Genomic DNA, 17,118 nt, shown 5'->3' with positions numbered 1-17,118 from the left:
GATTCGTCCCTGTCATGAGTACGTCCTAGAACGCCGTTCGTCGTGACATTAGAAGTGTTTTGAGCAGAGGTGGACACTGGGGAATCGACACAGAAACAGAGTGTGGATGACCATATGTCGTGCACATTCCTTATTGGTTTTGGATGCCTACACGCTATAGCCTGCACTTCATTCACAGTATCTGAAGTGCCCATAGTCCGTCCTTGTTCTACCTTCATTCCTTAATGGAGAAGACACTGTTATGAGTGAGTATCCAACTGAACTAGTTTCCCTGAATAGCACTTTACTATGAACACAGGTAAGAGCCCTATATGGAACACATCATGATCTCACCACAGACACGTACCACAGTTTCCAGCTTTGCACAGACGCATCCCTGTAATGAGTACGTCCCATGGCACTGTTTTCTCAGAACATTTGAAGTGTTTTGAGCAGAGCTAGACTCTGCGGAATATCAAGGGTGCTGCACGTCGAGTATGTGTCTGTGAGGCCAAGTGCATTACCCTGCCCTTCACTCACAGTATGCAACCTGCCCTCTCTCCGTCCTTTTTCTATCTGCTTTCCTCCACTGGAAAGACACTGTCAGAAAGGAGAATGCGCCTCAAGGAGTTTGCCTCAAACAGAATGTCCTATGCTCGAGGGGATGGCCATCTGACACTAGAGCCCTATACGCGCCTATTCCTGTTTAGCACACAGGCAGTCCTAACAGCTTCTTTCATGAAACATTCAACAAGGCCTCGAAACCCACCTAAAACAGACTTCCCTCCAAAGGTTTGAAGCCTTTTCGACAGAGAAACAGAGTGAGGATAACCACAGGTATTGAACATCCACTATGTGTTTGGGATGCCTAAGCGCCTTAGGCTGCACTTCACTCAGTGTACCTGCGGTGCCCATAGTCCGTCCCTGTTCTACCTTATTTCGTAAAAGGAGAACACACTGGTTGGATTGAGTATCCACCAGGACTCGTTTCTCTGCATAGGTACCTTCCTCGGAACACAGGTAAGTGCCTTGTAGGGAACACATCATGATTTCAACAAAGACAGGTACCACTGTATTCAGTTTTGCACAGAGGCTTCCTTGTCATGAGTACGTGCCATATCACAGTTGTCTCGCAAAATTGAAGTGTTTGGAGCAGAGGTAGACTCTGTGAACTCTCAAGGGTTTTCCACTGCCAGTATGTGTCTTAGAGGCCTAAGTGCATTTCCCTGCCCTTCACACACAGTATGCAACCTGCCCTCTGTCCGGCCTTGTTCTATCATCTTTCCTCCACTGGAAAGAGACTGTCAGATATGAGGATCCGCCTGAAGCAGTTTGCCTGAAACAGAATGTCCTAGGGTCAAGGGGATGGACGTCTGATACTAGAGCCCTATTCGCGACTATTCCTGTTTGCCACAATGCAGTCCCAGCAGCTTCTTTCTTGGACAGACTGAACACTGCCACGAATCCCTCCTCAAGCACACTTGTCTCCCAATGTGTGAAGCTTTCTTGACACGAAAGACAGTACGGATGACAACTGGTCGTGAACATCCATTATGTGTTTGGGATGCCTACGCACCATAGGCTGCACTTCACTCACAGTACCCAAAGTGCCCATAGTCCGTCTCTGTTCTATCTTCATTCCTCCAAGGAGAAGACACTGTTATGAATGAGTATCCACCTGAAGTCGTTTCCCCAAACAGATATTTTCCTATGAATCACCTCTAAGGGCCCTGTGTGCAACACTTAATCATTTCAACACAGACAGGTCCCAGAGCTACGCACTTTCCACAGATTCGTCCCTGTGATGAGTACGTCCTAGAACGCCGTTCGTCGTGACATTAGAAGTGTTTTGAGCAGAGGTAGACACTGGGGAATCGACACGGAAACAGAGTGCGGATGACCACATGTCGTGCACATTCCTTATTGGTTTTGGATGCCTACACGTTATAGCCTGCACTTCATTCACAGTATCTGAAGTGCCCACAGTCCGTCCTTGTTCTACCTTCATTCCTTAAAGGAGAAGACACTGTTATGAGTGAGTATCCAACTGAACTAGCTTCCCTGAATAGACACTTTACTATGTACACAGGTAAGCGCCCTGTATGGAAAACATCATGACCTCACCACAGACAGGTACCACAGTTTCCAGCTTTACACAGACGCATCCCTGTCATGAGTACGTCCCATGGCACAGTTATCTCAGGACATTTGAAGTGTTTTGAGCAGAGGTAGACTCTGTGGACTATCAAGGGTGTTGCCCGTCTAGTATGTGTCTGAGAGGCGCAAGAGCATTACCCTGCCCTTCCCTCATAGTATGCAACCTGCCCTCTGTCCGTCCTTTTTCTATCTGCTTTCCTCCACTGGAAAGACACTGTCAGATATGAGGATCCGCCTGATGCAGTTTGCCTGAAACAGAAGGTCCTAGAGTCAAGGCGATGGACGTCTGATACTAGAGCCCTATAAGCGACTATTCCTGTTTCCCACAATGCAGTCCCAGCAGCTTCTTTCTTGGACAGACTGAACACTGCCACGAATCCCTCCTCAAGCACACTTGTCTCCCAATGTGTGAAGCTTTTTTGACAAGAAAGACAGTACGGATGACAACCGGTCGTGAACATCCATATGTGTTTGGGATGCCTACTCACCATAGGCTGCACTTCACTCACAGTACCCAAAGTGCCCATAGTCCGTCTCTGTTCTATCTTCATTCCTCCAAGGAGAAGACACTGTTATGAATGAGTATCCACCTGAAGTCGTTTTCCCAAACAGATATTTTCCTATGAATCACCTGTAAGGGCCCTGTGTGCAACACTTAATCATTTCAACACAGACAGTTCCCAGAGCTACCCACTTTCCAGAGATTCGTCCCTGTCATGAGTACGTCCTAGAACGCCGTTCCTCGTGACATTAGAAGTGTTTTGAGCAGAGGTGGACACTGGGGAATCGACACAGAAACAGAGTGTGGATGACCATATGTCGTGCACATTCCTTATTGGTTTTGGATGCCTACACGCTATAGCCTGCACTTCATTCACAGTATCTGAAGTGCCCATAGTCCGTCCTTGTTCTACCTTCATTCCTTAATGGAGAAGACACTGTTATGAGTGAGTATCCAACTGAACTAGTTTCCCTGAATAGCACTTTACTATGAACACAGGTAAGAGCCCTATATGGAACACATCATGATCTCACCACAGACACGTAGCACAGTTTCCAGCTTTGCACAGACGCATCCCTGTAATGAGTACGTCCCATGGCACTGTTTTCTCAGAACATTTGAAGTGTTTTGAGCAGAGCTAGACTCTGCGGAATATCAAGGGTGCTGCACGTCGAGTATGTGTCTGTGAGGCCAAGTGCATTACCCTGCCCTTCACTCACAGTATGCAACCTGCCCTCTCTCCGTCCTTTTTCTATCTGCTTTCCTCCACTGGAAAGACACTGTCAGAAAGGAGAATGCGCCTCAAGGAGTTTGCCTCAAACAGAATGTCCTATGCTCGAGGGGATGGCCATCTGACACTAGAGCCCTATACGCGCCTATTCCTGTTTAGCACACAGGCAGTCCTAACAGCTTCTTTCATGAAACATTCAACAAGGCCTCGAAACCCACCTAAAACAGACTTCCCTCCAAAGGTTTGAAGCCTTTTCGACAGAGAAACAGAGTGAGGATAACCACAGGTATTGAACATCCACTATGTGTTTGGGATGCCTAAGCGCCTTAGGCTGCACTTCACTCAGTGTACCTGCGGTGCCCATAGTCCGTCCCTGTTCTACCTTATTTCGTAAAAGGAGAACACACTGGTTGGATTGAGTATCCACCAGGACTCGTTTCTCTGCATAGGTACCTTCCTCGGAACACAGGTAAGTGCCTTGTAGGGAACACATCATGATTTCAACAAAGACAGGTACCACTGTATTCAGTTTTGCACAGAGGCTTCCTTGTCATGAGTACGTGCCATATCACAGTTGTCTAGCAAAATTGAAGTGTTTGGAGCAGAGGTAGACTCTGTGAACTCTCAAGGGTTTTCCACTGCCAGTATGTGTCTTAGAGGCCTAAGTGCATTTCCCTGCCCTTCACACACAGTATGCAACCTGCCCTCTGTCCGGCCTTGTTCTATCATCTTTCCTCCACTGGAAAGAGACTGTCAGATATGAGGATCCGCCTGGAGCAGTTTGCCTGAAACAGAATGTCCTAGGGTCAAGGGGATGGACGTCTGATACTAGAGCCCTATTCGCGACTATTCCTGTTTGCCACAATGCAGTCCCAGCAGCTTCTTTCTTGGACAGACTGAACACTGCCACGAATCCCTCCTCAAGCACACTTGTCTCCCAATGTGTGAAGCTTTCTTGACACGAAAGACAGTACGGATGACAACCGGTCGTGAACATCCATATGTGTTTGGGATGCCTACTCACCATAGGCTGCACTTCACTCACAGTACCCAAAGTGCCCATAGTCCGTCTCTGTTCTATCTTCATTCCTCCAAGGAGAAGACACTGTTATGAATGAGTATCCACCTGAAGTCGTTTCCCCAAACAGATATTTTCCTATGAATCACCTGTCAGGGCCCTGTGTGCAACACTTAATCATTTCAACACAGACAGGTCCCAGAGCTACGCACTTTCCACAGATTCGTCCCTGTGATGAGTACGTCCTAGAACGCCGTTCGTCGTGACATTAGAAGTGTTTTGAGCAGAGGTAGACACTGGGGAATCGACACGGAAACACAGTGCGGATGACCACATGTCGTGCACATTCCTTATTGGTTTTGGATGCCTACACGTTATAGCCTGCACTTCATTCACAGTATCTGAAGTGCCCACAGTCCGTCCTTGTTCTACCTTCATTCCTTAAAGGAGAAGACACTGTTATGAGTGAGTATCCAACTGAACTAGCTTCCCTGAATAGACACTTTACTATGTACACAGGTAAGCGCCCTGTATGGAAAACATCATGACCTCACCACAGACAGGTACCACAGTTTCCAGCTTTACACAGACGCATCCCTGTCATGAGTACGTCCCATGGCACAGTTATCTCAGGACATTTGAAGTGTTTTGAGCAGAGGTAGACTCTGTGGACTATCAAGGGTGTTGCCCGTCTAGTATGTGTCTGAGAGGCGCAAGAGCATTACCCTGCCCTTCCCTCATAGTATGCAACCTGCCCTCTGTCCGTCCTTTTTCTATCTGCTTTCCTCCACTGGAAAGACACTGTCAGATATGAGGATCCGCCTGATGCAGTTTGCCTGAAACAGAAGGTCCTAGAGTCAAGGCGATGGACGTCTGATACTAGAGCCCTATAAGCGACTATTCCTGTTTCCCACAATGCAGTCCCAGCAGCTTCTTTCTTGGACAGACTGAACACTGCCACGAATCCCTCCTCAAGCACACTTGTCTCCCAATGTGTGAAGCTTTTTTGACAAGAAAGACAGTACGGATGACAACCGGTCGTGAACATCCATATGTGTTTGGGATGCCTACTCACCATAGGCTGCACTTCACTCACAGTACCCAAAGTGCCCATAGTCCGTCTCTGTTCTATCTTCATTCCTCCAAGGAGAAGACACTGTTATGAATGAGTATCCACCTGAAGTCGTTTTCCCAAACAGATATTTTCCTATGAATCACCTGTAAGGGCCCTGTGTGCAACACTTAATCATTTCAACACAGACAGTTCCCAGAGCTACCCACTTTCCAGAGATTCGTCCCTGTCATGAGTACGTCCTAGAACGCCGTTCCTCGTGACATTAGAAGTGTTTTGAGCAGAGGTGGACACTGGGGAATCGACACAGAAACAGAGTGTGGATGACCATATGTCGTGCACATTCCTTATTGGTTTTGGATGCCTACACGCTATAGCCTGCACTTCATTCACAGTATCTGAAGTGCCCATAGTCCGTCCTTGTTCTACCTTCATTCCTTAATGGAGAAGACACTGTTATGAGTGAGTATCCAACTGAACTAGTTTCCCTGAATAGCACTTTACTATGAACACAGGTAAGAGCCCTATATGGAACACATCATGATCTCACCACAGACACGTAGCACAGTTTCCAGCTTTGCACAGACGCATCCCTGTAATGAGTACGTCCCATGGCACTGTTTTCTCAGAACATTTGAAGTGTTTTGAGCAGAGCTAGACTCTGCGGAATATCAAGGGTGCTGCACGTCGAGTATGTGTCTGTGAGGCCAAGTGCATTACCCTGCCCTTCACTCACAGTATGCAACCTGCCCTCTCTCCGTCCTTTTTCTATCTGCTTTCCTCCACTGGAAAGACACTGTCAGAAAGGAGAATGCGCCTCAAGGAGTTTGCCTCAAACAGAATGTCCTATGCTCGAGGGGATGGCCATCTGACACTAGAGCCCTATACGCGCCTATTCCTGTTTAGCACACAGGCAGTCCTAACAGCTTCTTTCATGAAACATTCAACAAGGCCTCGAAACCCACCTAAAACAGACTTCCCTCCAAAGGTTTGAAGCCTTTTCGACAGAGAAACAGAGTGAGGATAACCACAGGTATTGAACATCCACTATGTGTTTGGGATGCCTAAGCGCCTTAGGCTGCACTTCACTCAGTGTACCTGCGGTGCCCATAGTCCGTCCCTGTTCTACCTTATTTCGTAAAAGGAGAACACACTGGTTGGATTGAGTATCCACCAGGACTCGTTTCTCTGCATAGGTACCTTCCTCGGAACACAGGTAAGTGCCTTGTAGGGAACACATCATGATTTCAACAAAGACAGGTACCACTGTATTCAGTTTTGCACAGAGGCTTCCTTGTCATGAGTACGTGCCATATCACAGTTGTCTCGCAAAATTGAAGTGTTTGGAGCAGAGGTAGACTCTGTGAACTCTCAAGGGTTCAATACACTGCCAGTATGTGTCTTAGAGGCCTAAGTGCATTTCCCTGCCCTTCACACACAGTATGCAACCTGCCCTCTGTCCGGCCTTGTTCTATCATCTTTCCTCCACTGGAAAGAGACTGTCAGATATGAGGATCCGCCTGAAGCAGTTTGCCTGAAACAGAATGTCCTAGGGTCAAGGGGATGGACGTCTGATACTAGAGCCCTATTCGCGACTATTCCTGTTTGCCACAATGCAGTCCCAGCAGCTTCTTTCTTGGACAGACTGAACACTGCCACGAATCCCTCCTCAAGCACACTTGTCTCCCAATGTGTGAAGCTTTCTTGACACGAAAGACAGTACGGATGACAACTGGTCGTGAACATCCATTATGTGTTTGGGATGCCTACGCACCATAGGCTGCACTTCACTCACAGTACCCAAAGTGCCCATAGTCCGTCTCTGTTCTATCTTCATTCCTCCAAGGAGAAGACACTGTTATGAATGAGTATCCACCTGAAGTCGTTTCCCCAAACAGATATTTTCCTATGAATCACCTGTCAGGGCCCTGTGTGCAACACTTAATCATTTCAACACAGACAGGTCCCAGAGCTACGCACTTTCCACAGATTCGTCCCTGTGATGAGTACGTCCTAGAACGCCGTTCGTCGTGACATTAGAAGTGTTTTGAGCAGAGGTAGACACTGGGGAATCGACACGGAAACAGAGTGCGGATGACCACATGTCGTGCACATTCCTTATTGGTTTTGGATGCCTACACGTTATAGCCTGCACTTCATTCACAGTATCTGAAGTGCCCACAGTCCGTCCTTGTTCTACCTTCATTCCTTAAAGGAGAAGACACTGTTATGAGTGAGTATCCAACTGAACTAGCTTCCTTGAATAGACACTTTACTATGTACACAGGTAAGCGCCCTGTATGGAAAACATCATGACCTCACCACAGACAGGTACCACAGTTTCCAGCTTTACACAGACGCATCCCTGTCATGAGTACGTCCCATGGCACAGTTATCTCAGGACATTTGAAGTGTTTTGAGCAGAGGTAGACTCTGTGGACTATCAAGGGTGTTGCCCGTCTAGTATGTGTCTGAGAGGCGCAAGAGCATTACCCTGCCCTTCCCTCATAGTATGCAACCTGCCCTCTGTCCGTCCTTTTTCTATCTGCTTTCCTCCACTGGAAAGACACTGTCAGATATGAGGATCCGCCTGATGCAGTTTGCCTGAAACAGAAGGTCCTAGAGTCAAGGCGATGGACGTCTGATACTAGAGCCCTATAAGCGACTATTCCTGTTTCCCACAATGCAGTCCCAGCAGCTTCTTTCTTGGACAGACTGAACACTGCCACGAATCCCTCCTCAAGCACACTTGTCTCCCAATGTGTGAAGCTTTTTTGACAAGAAAGACAGTACGGATGACAACCGGTCGTGAACATCCATATGTGTTTGGGATGCCTACTCACCATAGGCTGCACTTCACTCACAGTACCCAAAGTGCCCATAGTCCGTCTCTGTTCTATCTTCATTCCTCCAAGGAGAAGACACTGTTATGAATGAGTATCCACCTGAAGTCGTTTTCCCAAACAGATATTTTCCTATGAATCACCTGTAAGGGCCCTGTGTGCAACACTTAATCATTTCAACACAGACAGTTCCCAGAGCTACCCACTTTCCAGAGATTCGTCCCTGTCATGAGTACGTCCTAGAACGCCGTTCCTCGTGACATTAGAAGTGTTTTGAGCAGAGGTGGACACTGGGGAATCGACACAGAAACAGAGTGTGGATGACCATATGTCGTGCACATTCCTTATTGGTTTTGGATGCCTACACGCTATAGCCTGCACTTCATTCACAGTATCTGAAGTGCCCATAGTCCGTCCTTGTTCTACCTTCATTCCTTAATGGAGAAGACACTGTTATGAGTGAGTATCCAACTGAACTAGTTTCCCTGAATAGCACTTTACTATGAACACAGGTAAGAGCCCTATATGGAACACATCATGATCTCACCACAGACACGTAGCACAGTTTCCAGCTTTGCACAGACGCATCCCTGTAATGAGTACGTCCCATGGCACTGTTTTCTCAGAACATTTGAAGTGTTTTGAGCAGAGCTAGACTCTGCGGAATATCAAGGGTGCTGCACGTCGAGTATGTGTCTGTGAGGCCAAGTGCATTACCCTGCCCTTCACTCACAGTATGCAACCTGCCCTCTCTCCGTCCTTTTTCTATCTGCTTTCCTCCACTGGAAAGACACTGTCAGAAAGGAGAATGCGCCTCAAGGAGTTTGCCTCAAACAGAATGTCCTATGCTCGAGGGGATGGCCATCTGACACTAGAGCCCTATACGCGCCTATTCCTGTTTAGCACACAGGCAGTCCTAACAGCTTCTTTCATGAAACATTCAACAAGGCCTCGAAACCCACCTAAAACAGACTTCCCTCCAAAGGTTTGAAGCCTTTTCGACAGAGAAACAGAGTGAGGATAACCACAGGTATTGAACATCCACTATGTGTTTGGGATGCCTAAGCGCCTTAGGCTGCACTTCACTCAGTGTACCTGCGGTGCCCATAGTCCGTCCCTGTTCTACCTTATTTCGTAAAAGGAGAACACACTGGTTGGATTGAGTATCCACCAGGACTCGTTTCTCTGCATAGGTACCTTCCTCGGAACACAGGTAAGTGCCTTGTAGGGAACACATCATGATTTCAACAAAGACAGGTACCACTGTATTCAGTTTTGCACAGAGGCTTCCTTGTCATGAGTACGTGCCATATCACAGTTGTCTCGCAAAATTGAAGTGTTTGGAGCAGAGGTAGACTCTGTGAACTCTCAAGGGTTTTCCACTGCCAGTATGTGTCTTAGAGGCCTAAGTGCATTTCCCTGCCCTTCACACACAGTATGCAACCTGCCCTCTGTCCGGCCTTGTTCTATCATCTTTCCTCCACTGGAAAGAGACTGTCAGATATGAGGATCCGCCTGAAGCAGTTTGCCTGAAACAGAATGTCCTAGGGTCAAGGGGATGGACGTCTGATACTAGAGCCCTATTCGCGACTATTCCTGTTTGCCACAATGCAGTCCCAGCAGCTTCTTTCTTGGACAGACTGAACACTGCCACGAATCCCTCCTCAAGCACACTTGTCTCCCAATGTGTGAAGCTTTCTTGACACGAAAGACAGTACGGATGACAACTGGTCGTGAACATCCATTATGTGTTTGGGATGCCTACGCATCATAGGCTGCACTTCACTCACAGTACCCAAAGTGCCCATAGTCCGTCTCTGTTCTATCTTCATTCCTCCAAGGAGAAGACACTGTTATGAATGAGTATCCACCTGAAGTCGTTTCCCCAAACAGATATTTTCCTATGAATCACCTGTCAGGGCCCTGTGTGCAACACTTAATCATTTCAACACAGACAGGTCCCAGAGCTACGCACTTTCCACAGATTCGTCCCTGTGATGAGTACGTCCTAGAACGCCGTTCGTCGTGACATTAGAAGTGTTTTGAGCAGAGGTAGACACTGGGGAATCGACACGGAAACAGAGTGCGGATGACCACATGTCGTGCACATTCCTTATTGGTTTTGGATGCCTACACGTTATAGCCTGCACTTCATTCACAGTATCTGAAGTGCCCACAGTCCGTCCTTGTTCTACCTTCATTCCTTAAAGGAGAAGACACTGTTATGAGTGAGTATCCAACTGAACTAGCTTCCCTGAATAGACACTTTACTATGTACACAGGTAAGCGCCCTGTATGGAAAACATCATGCCCTCACCACAGACAGGTACCACAGTTTCCAGCTTTACACAGACGCATCCCTGTCATGAGTACGTCCCATGGCACAGTTATCTCAGGACATTTGAAGTGTTTTGAGCAGAGGTAGACTCTGTGGACTATCAAGGGTGTTGCCCGTCTAGTATGTGTCTGAGAGGTGCAAGAGCATTACCCTGCCCTTCCCTCATAGTATGCAACCTGCCCTCTGTCCGTCCTTTTTCTATCTGCTTTCCTCCACTGGCAAGACACTGTCAGATATGAGGATCCGCCTGATGCAGTTTGCCTGAAACAGAAGGTCCTAGAGTCAAGGCGATGGACGTCTGATACTAGAGCCCTATAAGCGACTATTCCTGTTTCCCACAATGCAGTCCCAGCAGCTTCTTTCTTGGACAGACTGAACACTGCCACGAATCCCTCCTCAAGCACACTTGTCTCCCAATGTGTGAAGCTTTTTTGACAAGAAAGACTGTACGGATGACAACCGGTCGTGAACATCCATATGTGTTTGGGATGCCTACTCACCATAGGCTGCACTTCACTCACAGTACCCAAAGTGCCCATAGTCCGTCTCTGTTCTATCTTCATTCCTCCAAGGAGAAGACACTGTTATGAATGAGTATCCACCTGAAGTCGTTTTCCCAAACAGATATTTTCCTATGAATCACCTGTAAGGGCCCTGTGTGCAACACTTAATCATTTCAACACAGACAGTTCCCAGAGCTACCCACTTTCCAGAGATTCGTCCCTGTCATGAGTACGTCCTAGAACGCCGTTCCTCGTGACATTAGAAGTGTTTTGAGCAGAGGTGGACACTGGGGAATCGACACAGAAACAGAGTGTGGATGACCATATGTCGTGCACATTCCTTATTGGTTTTGGATGCCTACACGCTATAGCCTGCACTTCATTCACAGTATCTGAAGTGCCCATAGTCCGTCCTTGTTCTACCTTCATTCCTTAATGGAGAAGACACTGTTATGAGTGAGTATCCAACTGAACTAGTTTCCCTGAATAGCACTTTACTATGAACACAGGTAAGAGCCCTATATGGAACACATCATGATCTCACCACAGACACGTACCACAGTTTCCAGCTTTGCACAGACGCATCCCTGTAATGAGTACGTCCCATGGCACTGTTTTCTCAGAACATTTGAAGTGTTTTGAGCAGAGCTAGACTCTGCGGAATATCAAGGGTGCTGCACGTCGAGTATGTGTCTGTGAGGCCAAGTGCATTACCCTGCCCTTCACTCACAGTATGCAACCTGCCCTCTCTCCGTCCTTTTTCTATCTGCTTTCCTCCACTGGAAAGACACTGTCAGAAAGGAGAATGCGCCTCAAGGAGTTTGCCTCAAACAGAATGTCCTATGCTCGAGGGGATGGCCATCTGACACTAGAGCCCTATACGCGCCTATTCCTGTTTAGCACACAGGCAGTCCTAACAGCTTCTTTCATGAAACATTCAACAAGGCCTCGAAACCCACCTAAAACAGACTTCCCTCCAAAGGTTTGAAGTCTTTTCCACAGAAAAACAGAGTGAGGATAACCACAGGTATTGAACATCCACTATGTGTTTGGGATGCCTAAGCGCCTTAGGCTGCACTTCACTCAGTGTACCTGCGGTGCCCATAGTCCGTCCCTGTTCTACCTTATTTCGTAAAAGGAGAACACACTGGTTGGATTGAGTATCCACCAGGACTTGTTTCTCTGCATAGGTACCTTCCTCGGAACACAGGTAAGTGCCTTGTAGGGAACACATCATGATTTCAACAAAGACAGGTACCACTGTATTCAGTTTTGCACAGAGGCTTCCTTGTCATGAGTACGTGCCATATCACAGTTGTCTCGCAAAATTGAAGTGTTTGGAGCAGAGGTAGACTCTGTGAACTCTCAAGGGTTTTCCACTGCCAGTATGTGTCTTAGAGGCCTAAGTGCATTTCCCTGCCCTTCACACACAGTATGCAACCTGCCCTCTTTCCGGCCTTGTTCTATCATCTTTCCTCCACTGGAAAGAGACTGTCAGATATGAGGATCCGCCTGGAGCAGTTTGCCTGAAACAGAATGTCCTAGGGTCAAGGGGATGGACGTCTGATACTAGAGCCCTATTCGCGACTATTCCTGTTTGCCACAATGCAGTCCCAGCAGCTTCTTTCTTGGACAGACTGAACACTGGCACGAATCCCTCCTCAAGCACACTTGTCTCCCAATGTGTGAAGCTTTCTTGACACGAAAGACAGTACGGATGACAACTGGTCGTGAACATCCATTATGTGTTTGGGATGCCTACGCACCATAGGCTGCACTTCACTCACAGTACCCAAAGTGCCCATAGTCCGTCTCTGTTCTATCTTCATTCCTCCAAGGAGAAGACACTGTTATGAATGAGTATCCACCTGAAGTCGTTTCCCCAAACAGATATTTTCCTATGAATCACCTATCAGGGCCCTGTGTGCAACACCTAATCATTTCAACACAGACAGGACCCAGAGCTACGCACTTTCCACAGATTCGTCCCTGTGATGAGTACGTCCTAGAACGCCGTTCGTCGTGACATTAGAAGTGTTTTGAGCAGAGGTAGACACTGGGGAATCGACACGGAAACAGAGTGCGGATGACCACATGTCGTGCACATTCCTTATTGGTTTTGGATGCCTACACGTTATAGCCTGCACTTCATTCACAGTATCTGAAGTGCCCACAGTCCGTCCTTGTTCTACCTTCATTCCTTAAAGGAGAAGACACTGTTATGAGTGAGTATCCAACTGAACTAGCTTCCCTGAATAGACACTTTACTATGTACACAGGTAAGCGCCCTGTATGGAAAACATCATGACCTCACCACAGACAGGTACCACAGTTTCCAGCTTTACACAGACGCATCCCTGTCATGAGTACGTCCCATGGCACAGTTATCTCAGGACATTTGAAGTGTTTTGAGCAGAGGTAGACTCTGTGGACTATCAAGGGTGTTGCCCGTCTAGTATGTGTCTGAGAGGCGCAAGAGCATTACCCTGCCCTTCCCTCATAGTATGCAACCTGCCCTCTGTCCGTCCTTTTTCTATCTGCTTTCCTCCACTGGAAAGACACTGTCAGATATGAGGATCCGCCTGATGCAGTTTGCCTGAAACAGAAGGTCCTAGAGTCAAGGCGATGGACGTCTGATACTAGAGCCCTATAAGCGACTATTCCTGTTTCCCACAATGCAGTCCCAGCAGCTTCTTTCTTGGACAGACTGAACACTGCCACGAATCCCTCCTCAAGCACACTTGTCTCCCAATGTGTGAAGCTTTTTTGACAAGAAAGACAGTACGGATGACAACCGGTCGTGAACATCCATATGTGTTTGGGATGCCTACTCACCATAGGCTGCACTTCACTCACAGTACCCAAAGTGCCCATAGTCCGTCTCTGTTCTATCTTCATTCCTCCAAGGAGAAGACACTGTTATGAATGAGTATCCACCTGAAGTCGTTTTCCCAAACAGATATTTTCCTATGAATCACCTGTAAGGGCCCTGTGTGCAACACTTAATCATTTCAACACAGACAGTTCCCAGAGCTACCCACTTTCCAGAGATTCGTCCCTGTCATGAGTACGTCCTAGAACGCCGTTCCTCGTGACATTAGAAGTGTTTTGAGCAGAGGTGGACACTGGGGAATCGACACAGAAACAGAGTGTGGATGACCATATGTCGTGCACATTCCTTATTGGTTTTGGATGCCTACACGCTATAGCCTGCACTTCATTCACAGTATCTGAAGTGCCCATAGTCCGTCCTTGTTCTACCTTCATTCCTTAATGGAGAAGACACTGTTATGAGTGAGTATCCAACTGAACTAGTTTCCCTGAATAGCACTTTACTATGAACACAGGTAAGAGCCCTATATGGAACACATCATGATCTCACCACAGACACGTACCACAGTTTCCAGCTTTGCACAGACGCATCCCTGTAATGAGTACGTCCCATGGCACTGTTTTCTCAGAACATTTGAAGTGTTTTGAGCAGAGCTAGACTCTGCGGAATATCAAGGGTGCTGCACGTCGAGTATGTGTCTGTGAGGCCAAGTGCATTACCCTGCCCTTCACTCACAGTATGCAACCTGCCCTCTCTCCGTCCTTTTTCTATCTGCTTTCCTCCACTGGAAAGACACTGTCAGAAAGGAGAATGCGCCTCAAGGAGTTTGCCTCAAACAGAATGTCCTATGCTCGAGGGGATGGCCATCTGACACTAGAGCCCTATACGCGCCTATTCCTGTTTAGCACACAGGCAATCCTAACAGCTTCTTTCATGAAACATTCAACAAGGCCTCGAAACCCACCTAAAACAGACTTCCCTCCAAAGGTTTGAAGCCTTTTCGACAGAGAAACAGAGTGAGGATAACCACAGGTATTGAACATCCACTATGTGTTTGGGATGCCTAAGCGCCTTAGGCTGCACTTCACTCAGTGTACCTGCGGTGCCCATAGTCCGTCCCTGTTCTACCTTATTTCGTAAAAGGAGAACACACTGGTTGGATTGAGTATCCACCAGGACTTGTTTCTCTGCATAGGTACCTTCCTCGGAACACAGGTAAGTGCCTTGTAGGGAACACATCATGATTTCAACAAAGACAGGTACCACTGTATTCAGTTTTGCACAGAGGCTTCCTTGTCATGAGTACGTGCCATATCACAGTTGTCTCGCAAAATTGAAGTGTTTGGAGCAGAGGTAGACTCTGTGAACTCTCAAGGGTTCAATACACTGCCAGTATGTGTCTTAGAGGCCTAAGTGCATTTCCCTGCCCTTCACACACAGTATGCAACCTGCCCTCTGTCCGGCCTTGTTCTATCATCTTTCCTCCACTGGAAAGAGACTGTCAGATATGAGGATCCGCCTGAAGCAGTTTGCCTGAAACAGAATGTCCTAGGGTCAAGGGGATGGACGTCTGATACTAGAGCCCTATTCGCGACTATTCCTGTTTGCCACAATGCAGTCCCAGCAGCTTCTTTCTTGGACAGACTGAACACTGCCACGAATCCCTCCTCAAGCACACTTGTCTCCCAATGTGTGAAGCTTTCTTGACACGAAAGACAGTACGGATGACAACTGGTCGTGAACATCCATTATGTGTTTGGGATGCCTACGCACCATAGGCTGCACTTCACTCACAGTACCCAAAGTGCCCATAGTCCGTCTCTGTTCTATCTTCATTCCTCCAAGGAGAAGACACTGTTATGAATGAGTATCCACCTGAAGTCGTTTCCCCAAACAGATATTTTCCTATGAATCACCTGTCAGGGCCCTGTGTGCAACACTTAATCATTTCAACACAGACAGGTCCCAGAGCTACGCACTTTCCACAGATTCGTCCCTGTGATGAGTACGTCCTAGAACGCCGTTCGTCGTGACATTAGAAGTGTTTTGAGCAGAGGTAGACACTGGGGAATCGACACGGAAACAGAGTGCGGATGACCACATGTCGTGCACATTCCTTATTGGTTTTGGATGCCTACACGTTATAGCCTGCACTTCATTCACAGTATCTGAAGTGCCCACAGTCCGTCCTTGTTCTACCTTCATTCCTTAAAGGAGAAGACACTGTTATGAGTGAGTATCCAACTGAACTAGCTTCCTTGAATAGACACTTTACTATGTACACAGGTAAGCGCCCTGTATGGAAAACATCATGACCTCACCACAGACAGGTACCACAGTTTCCAGCTTTACACAGACGCATCCCTGTCATGAGTACGTCCCATGGCACAGTTATCTCAGGACATTTGAAGTGTTTTGAGCAGAGGTAGACTCTGTGGACTATCAAGGGTGTTGCCCGTCTAGTATGTGTCTGAGAGGCGCAAGAGCATTACCCTGCCCTTCCCTCATAGTATGCAACCTGCCCTCTGTCCGTCCTTTTTCTATCTGCTTTCCTCCACTGGAAAGACACTGTCAGATATGAGGATCCGCCTGATGCAGTTTGCCTGAAACAGAAGGTCCTAGAGTCAAGGCGATGGACGTCTGATACTAGAGCCCTATAAGCGACTATTCCTGTTTCCCACAATGCAGTCCCAGCAGCTTCTTTCTTGGACAGACTGAACACTGCCACGAATCCCTCCTCAAGCACACTTGTCTCCCAATGTGTGAAGCTTTTTTGACAAGAAAGACAGTACGGATTACAACCGGTCGTGAACATCCATATGTGTTTGGGATGCCTACTCACCATAGGCTGCACTTCACTCACAGTACCCAAAGTGCCCATAGTCCGTCTCTGTTCTATCTTCATTCCTCCAAGGAGAAGACACTGTTATGAATGAGTATCCACCTGAAGTCGTTTTCCCAAACAGATATTTTCCTATGAATCACCTGTAAGGGCCCTGTGTGCAACACTTAATCATTTCAACACAGACAGTTCCCAGAGCTACCCACTTTCCAGAGATTCGTCCCTGTCATGAGTACGTCCTAGAACGCCGTTCCTCGTGACATTAGAAGTGTTTTGAGCAGAGGTGGACACTGGGGAATCG

Source organism: Neovison vison, chromosome 13 (genome assembly GCF_020171115.1).
Source record: "Neovison vison isolate M4711 chromosome 13, ASM_NN_V1, whole genome shotgun sequence".
In the NCBI taxonomy this organism is placed as follows: Eukaryota; Metazoa; Chordata; class Mammalia; order Carnivora; family Mustelidae; genus Neogale; species Neogale vison.
This window is presented reverse-complemented; position numbering follows the sequence as displayed.